The sequence below is a fragment of the Octopus sinensis genome, linkage group LG4 (genome assembly GCF_006345805.1).
Source record: "Octopus sinensis linkage group LG4, ASM634580v1, whole genome shotgun sequence".
In the NCBI taxonomy this organism is placed as follows: Eukaryota; Metazoa; Mollusca; class Cephalopoda; order Octopoda; family Octopodidae; genus Octopus; species Octopus sinensis.
The window spans coordinates 145,766,882-145,775,014 of NC_043000.1; positions in this window are offsets into that span (position 1 = coordinate 145,766,882).

An 8,133-nucleotide genomic window follows, 5' to 3' on the forward strand; every position below is an offset into this window, starting at 1 on the left:
ACAATGTAACGCCAGGTCCAGGAATCGAAGTACGATCTCGCAATCGTGAGTGCATCACCTTAACCACTAACCCATGCTTTATCATGTGTGTGTGTGTGTGTAATCTTTTCTACTCTATGCACATGGTCCGTAGTTTTTGGTAGGGACCAGTCGATTTGATCGACCACAGTACACAACTGGTACTTAAATTGTGGTACTCAAATCATGCCCGGAAATATTAGCACACCGGCAGCGACTCCACCAGCAACAACAACTTCATTAGTCCCGGTGTAAACGAAAGATACATCAGCGTTGGTAGCGCATCCAATACACAGATTCGAAAATATGTCTTATTTTGGGATATCAGACAGGTGCAACATTACGTCGCTGTCTAACCACGTACGATGCTTAAAAGAGGTAGGAACCTCCTATATAATTAAATAGCAGCTCATTGCATTACTGGGGGTAAGCTCTCCTTGGCAGAGTGGACAGGTATCTAAAATATACTTGCTTGAACGGGGACTTTTTCAATTCCAGGAAAGAAGTATTGAGTGAATGCCCACATCTAAAGCGTTTTCTACTACAAACTTGGAATTCCACAAGCAGGTTTCACTCTAAATGAAATTAATTCGAAGCGACCAACTCAGCATTGCCTCTATATTTCTTATCTTGATTATACAGGTAGTGTCTAACACAGAAGCCAGTAGCTGAGGGCTACGCATGGTTTGGTAGCATTATATTTCTTCAGTAATCTGCAAAGATGATTGAGTAGACGTCTGTCATGAAGATACATGCCATACGTTGATTGAGGCATCCACAAATTATGGCTCACGAGATGTTTTGAATTCCACGTCTAACGAAAATTGATCTTCGATTTTTTGTTTTAGTAGGTCTTCCCTGGTGATAATCTATATATCTCCCGCTTCTCGAAAATGTTGCGCACATGCCTATGTTAATTAGTTCTAACAATAGCACACAGCTCAAGAAGCTTAGTGACTTCCTCTACCCTCAGTCGTATTTTGTCGAGACTGCGAAAGGCTTAATGTATCGCAACTGGCAATCTGACAGTACCTTCAAAATATCGCTCAGCAAAGTATTCCAAAGTCAACCATTGTGGCCTTCATCTTATACGAGGGGAGCATTAAAAAAAAGAACTTAAATAGTTTCTTGAATTTAAACAGTTTCTTACATACACTAGGTAATCTCATGTGTGATATATGTTCAAAACGTTTTATTTTTACGAAGATCAGAATTATAGATAACAAAGCAACGTGATGAAACACATCTTAGTGGCTCAGGTGAGTCAAATTCCAGTATATGTGGGTGAGTTTTGTATGTGTGAGTGTGGACATGAATATGCATCTGCGTAGAAAGTTATATAGATAGATACATTCATATATGTATACTACATACATACATACATACATACATACATACATACATACATACATACTCACATACATACATACACAGTTCTGCTTCTTCGGCAACCTTTTGCTTTTAGTTATAGTTCAGCTGTATTAAGATTATAATTTGAGAAGTTGTTAAGCCTCATTAATCACTTTACTATTCAAAGAGCAATGTACGCGCGCGCAACTACACACACACATCTACATACACACACTCTTATGTATGCATAAAATCCATATTGTCCTTTATTTGTCTGTTTCGTTCTTTGGCATCTCGTAATGGGAATATATTTCAATGCATTAAACGTGGCGTTTTGTTTCCACGAAGGAGATATAGACAGAACAAATTGTAGTGAAAAGACCAAAAAAATACCACCATTCTTTTTGAAGCAGACGTTCCATCTTTCAAGCACCAGCAAATTAATTCAAAGAGAAAATGAAAATCTCTAAAATAGCTGGAATTCACTGATTTTATGGTGTTTTTGAAAATAGTTTTAGATGTTTGCTGTGTTTTTTTATGCATATTTGTTTATAACAAAACATCAAAAGGAATTTTAATGGCCCTTCTTTTTTCACAAAAATTATTATTTGTTGTCTGATTAAAAAGAATGCAATTGCGCATAACTTAACCTTCCGTTTTCGTAACATTTCTTTTTTTTTTCTTCTGCTGTTGTAATCTTTTCTTAATGTTTCATCACCTTCTTGTAAAACTGTAATTTTCATTATTTGTTTTATGCAGCAATTGTGAACTTTATGTGCCTGTTTTCAAGATGCAAATTGAAGCATATGTGTAGATATTATCGGCACGTTTTATTCATATGTTTTGAGTATGACATAATATTTTTATCCCATTAATTATATAAAAGCAAACGTCAGTGACAAACGAAATTACATTACAACTTAAAGAATTACGAGCTCTTATTCATGTATGAGCTCTTATTGTTTCCTTTAAAGCAGACTTTTCGGTATATCTACTCAGCAACCACATCTCAAGAATGATCACCTGCCCAAGTTGTTTGTATCATTAGCATTACCCCCTGAGAATACGGTTATCTGTATCTTTATAATTATCGTCAAAATACATCTACTTGTATCAAATATATGGGGAAATATTCCAACGGGGGGGGGGCATGTACAAATTGCTATATTTGGCCACTATAGGATGAAATGATTTCATCATGACATTCGCGAAATAATTTGCTTTGTTTCTTCTATATTGCTTCTTTTTCATACCTAGATAACTCAGAGAATATACTTTCATTTACAAAATACTTGCTTGTTGATTTAGATATTTCTAAAAGAATATAACATGGTCGGAGATGACAATCTGCATAGCGTGCTGTATAAACGAACAATTTCATCAGATCAACTAGTGTGTAAAGGCTTAAATTTCAATTAATTTACGAAATAGGAGTTCAAGTTTTTAAGATCATATAAAAATATAAAGTCACTGCGCATTTTTAACTTCTTTACTTCCACACCTCAAACGTAAGATCTCTTATCTGAAGACAGAGTATCGTCTCATCCTCTGATGTAATCAACGTACAAACATTATTTTGGGACACCGAGCCCCACAAAACAGCTGTTGGATTTGTGATACATTTCTTCAAACCCTTTGATCCTCTACTTCATTTGTATTGTGTCAGTTGGACGTTTTTTTTTTATGTAAACATATATACCTTTCCTTTATGCATTTCTAGTATCTCATATATTAATAGAGTAAAACTTTCTATACTGATCCGCTTAACTTACTTATCCCTATATGTCTCTGTCTGTCTGTCTCTCTCTCCCTCTCCTTCTCTCTCTCTCTCTCTCTCTCTCTCTCTCTCTCTCTCTCTGTATATATATAAGATTCAGTTGAATTAGGTACTAAAGTTGAGGCACCTCATTAAGTCGAATAATACACACTCACCAATATTATGTAAATATCAACTTTGGCACAGGAGTACCGGCAGAACGATATTCCTGTAGAGCATGCAGATAGTTTGCAACAGGTGAGTATATAATCCGCTCTTGAGCTACTCAAACATGTACATTTTATTTAATATACAGTCCATAATATACAACGGACGTTTCTAACAACCCCTTTAATTGACTAATAGGTACATTATATCAATTATAAAGAAACCGTTTTCCTCGGATGACTATAAGAAATTTATAGTCAAGGACATTCTAAGTGATTTAACATATTTTAAATCTACCAAACAAAATATTTTCGCTGATTCTGCTACTATTTTAGTTGACAAACCAAATTTACAACAATAATGTTCCTTTAATCAGATCAGAAAAATGTAGAGGTTTGTAGGTTTTCTACTTGCCGGAATGAATAGGCGGCCTCCAGTGACCCAATTACTCCCACTTCTAATAACAGAGATAGCAGTGGCACCGTTTATGTGGGATATATCTGGGATATATCTGTCAAAGAAAGAGTTGTTTATTGTCTACTTGAAAGTTGTAAGAGAATGATTAGTGGTCAGTTCAACCTACTGAATTATCAAGGTCATTTGTGATGGAACTCATTCACAAGCTTTATCTCTACAACTAGACAATTAAGAGAGAAGTAATAGGATACCGGGAGAAAGGGGCGGAGAGGATAAAGGCAAAAAGGAAGTAAACCAACACAACCGTACCTAATTCTCGTAATTCAAAGGGAGAACAAACTTTGAATGATAATGGAATAAAGTTATGGGTGCAAAACCCTAAATCATGACTTTGAGAATCATTGAAAGGAAATAAAAATAAAACCTACTCGAAGATAGCAGAACCATCGTATTAAAATTTTACTAACCCTGCCCCCTCTATCTTTACCCTTCACGTAGGCTCTATCACTACATACCTAACACTCCTTTATTATTTACACTCTCATCTTTTTACACTCTCATATCTTTCTCTCTTTATCACCCTCACCCCTATTCCTTCTAACTAACACTCCTTTACTCTTTACACTCTTATCTCTTTACACTCTCATATCTTTCTCTATCACCCTCACCTCCACATTCCTTCAATCAATTTATCGTGAATGACCACTAACCAGTACACTTTCCCTCTCTTCATTTCTCTATTATCTCTCTCCTTGCCTTTCCTTTTTCTTTTTCCTTTTTCCTTTCTTTCTGTCTTTGATGTGACCTTACAAACACATTTCAAACTTTTAAGTCACTTCAAAAATAAGAAAACACCTCGATTCAATAACACCTTTACAAACGCTATGCTTGGAATGACCAATTTTAAATACAATTAGAACTTAATCGCAAGGTACAGGAATATTATATCTATACCATTCTGCCTAAATAATGGAACTGAATATACAATATCCATGCATATCCCACGTCTATTTTCATTCCTCCAATTTATTCTTTATTTCATATCTTACCTAGAATAACTATTGCTTAATCATCTTCTCACACTCTCCGATGAAGGGATATATAACATATCCCTGAAATAGCTGTAAGACATTCTATTTCTAAATGTCCTGAAATTTTTCACAGCCTTGGATTTTTATCTCATTCTGATAATTTTTTTTATATATACACATGCTAATATATTACCTACGCTGGACTCCTCATTCGCATTATGACCGAACCTGGAGCTTAACTATAGTCTGTCCATAGCACTTACTCAGCATAACCTGACGCCATTGGGTCTTATTGACACCATTACCTCTCATAATATATATATATATATGTATGTGTGTGTGTGTGTGTGTGTATGTATATACACACAGTGTGACATTATTTAGCTAGCTACCGACATCATAATTCCCAAAATATCGTTACGATATTGCTTTCGACATGGCAGCTTACGTACATGTGGGCACTCATACACACACACACACTCCCATAGACAAATGCAGGAACACACACACATACAAACACATAATTGTGTATTGTGTGTAAGTGTGTGTACGTGATTGCTTGCAGGCATGTGTACGCGTGTGTAGATGAATCTGTGTGTTTGTGAGTGTGCGTTGCTGTATAAATGGCTGATGAACACAACTGAGTCTAAATGAGCCTCGCCTTTCCATAAGGAAGAACCTGTTCCCATGGAGTCTCAAATTTATGTAGATTCGAAATGACAAAGAAATCTTTCACTCGTTGCTTTTTCACACATAGCGAGGTAACATTTATACTGTATACATTTGTATGGCTAGACAGCGGGATGTGGTCATGAACAGACAGATAAAATATAGTTGAAAAAGTAGATAGATAGAAATCTATATTATGTATATCAATAGTTGACTTGGACCTGGCGTAAATTTGAACTCAGAATATTATAATACGCATTATAATAAAAAAATATATATCAGTGCAATTGTGTACCACATTAATAAATAGGTTATCCGCCACCAAATTGCTAATAACTTTTGAAAAGATTGCAAGGCACTAGCAACAATAAATGAAAAAGCATATAAATGCCTAATAAAGGAACATGAATATACCTACTTTAAATGAAGACGAATTCCATGAACTTTGTATCGATTTACAATTACTAATTTGGTGCAATCCACAATTTTATTACTCACTATTAATGACCGCAAGAAATATTCATGTCCATTGTTGCATAAGAAGGAAAAATATAACTTTCTTTATGGATGAATATGGAAGTTACGATTTGGTGACTATACTCAACAATAAGTCAAAATCTTTTGTAATGTTCATAGAAATTGAATATTATAAATGTAGGACAATATGGAGTCATATATTATTTGTAAAATATTTATATCTTGCTATATATATATATATATATATATATATATGTATGTATGTATGTATCTATGTATGTATTATGGTTTTATGTATGTATATATACCAGCCGTGCGTTCGTACGCGCATACATAAGTATACAAATATGCACATATAAACATTCAAACTCACGAACTCACACACACATACATACATACATACACACATACACACACACAGCACACTATATATGCTTATATACATACAAACACCGAAGTAGAAAGAAGTAGATATATAAGTGGAAGAGTGTTCTTACTGTTGGAGTGACATGTATCTGTGTCACCGTAGGTGTTTAATATATGCGTATATATGTACATGAATACATAGATTCATATATATATACGTGTGGGTATGTGGGTGTATGTGTGTGTGCTTTCGTGCGCACGCGTGTGTGCGTGTGGGTGTATGTGTATGAATATACATATGTTTGTATATATATATATATATATATATATATATATATATACGTACGTATATATGTACATACATACACATATATGCATATTCACATGCAAACATATTTGAACTCACATATGAACATCATGTTTTTTGGTATTCATTACTAATGATGTAGGTGGAATAATAATTGCTCAATTGAGCTATAGGCTAGAACATTTTACATGAGAACATCAAAGCGTAATGTAAATGGCTTGTATAAACTATAAACCTGGAGTCATGTCCCAGAATAAATGTGACTTGTTGCCATAGTTCTATCATGTATCGGCATATATTTTATTTACCAAATGAATTAGCTAAACGAAACTAGCATAAAGTAAATTATGCAAATAACAAATGGAGGACAATAAATGGTGGTGCTGACATCAGGTAAATACGAGATAACATGGAAGAATACACAGTCGTAAATTATCAAACGTACGGTAGAATATTTATGATTGCATTTTATGCTGACCAAGATACAATGTCAGTATAATCAGAATATGATCTTCCTTCGCGCATATCTATTTGTCACTGCTGGCAATTCCCATCTAGAATTCAGGCAATCTTGTTGTCAATTTCATTTGTAGTACTAGCCCCCCGTACATTTGGAAATTGTGATAACACCATTGTAATATTTCTCGGATATGAGTCGTTTCTTTGGCATCAAACACGCAATATGTGCGTGTAGATGAATATATACGTGTTAACATATGGTAAGTTTCAACGCAAATGCGTAAAAGTCTATGATTATTTTCTTCTTTAAGCTACTTCACTTGAGATGCGGTTCACCACACCATGCCACGGAACTCTGTATCACTTTATGATTCGTAGGTTCAAAATTTAATTTTTGTGTTCCTTCCATGAACATTAATATAGTTGAGTTGTTTCCGTCCTGTATTTAGGTGTTGAAGTCTCCAAAATTTAAAATCACCTATAGCATGGTGTTTCACATCATAACAGTGAGCATGAAAACCTGTCATTTGTTAAGTAAGAATAATAGAGATGGATTTAATGCGTTCACTAATGATCTCTTGCAAATTTGATGTCATAATTTTCATCATTCAGGTCACAGTCGTCTCTGGTTGAAATTGTTAGTATCATATTTTCCCCTGTTTCCGCTTATTTCTATAGTATGTATATGTTTATGAATAATCTCGCGCACACACCTAGCCATACACTAACTAGACATGTACTTCATGTATTTTGTGGTTATTCGGCAAATTATTAGTAAAATGCTTTATTTCCAGCTTGACTTATGTTTCCGTCAGTAAAATCACAGAATAAATTTCAATATCTTTTACGTTTTTATTCTCCATTTTTCCTGACGTTGAAAAAGATAATTCCAAAACATTAAAAAGTTCTCAAAATTTTTACTCGACAAATTATGGATTAACCCACTTTCATCTCAAGTCTCATCAATCCAATGCTGATTTTTTTGAAAGTTATTTCAGGGAATACCTATCTGCAACTCCTCAATGTTGACTAAAATTTTGCGATAATATCTACGATGGCGACGAAGACAACAACAACGACGTCGATGAGGATGATGATAAGCACGGGGGTCGAGC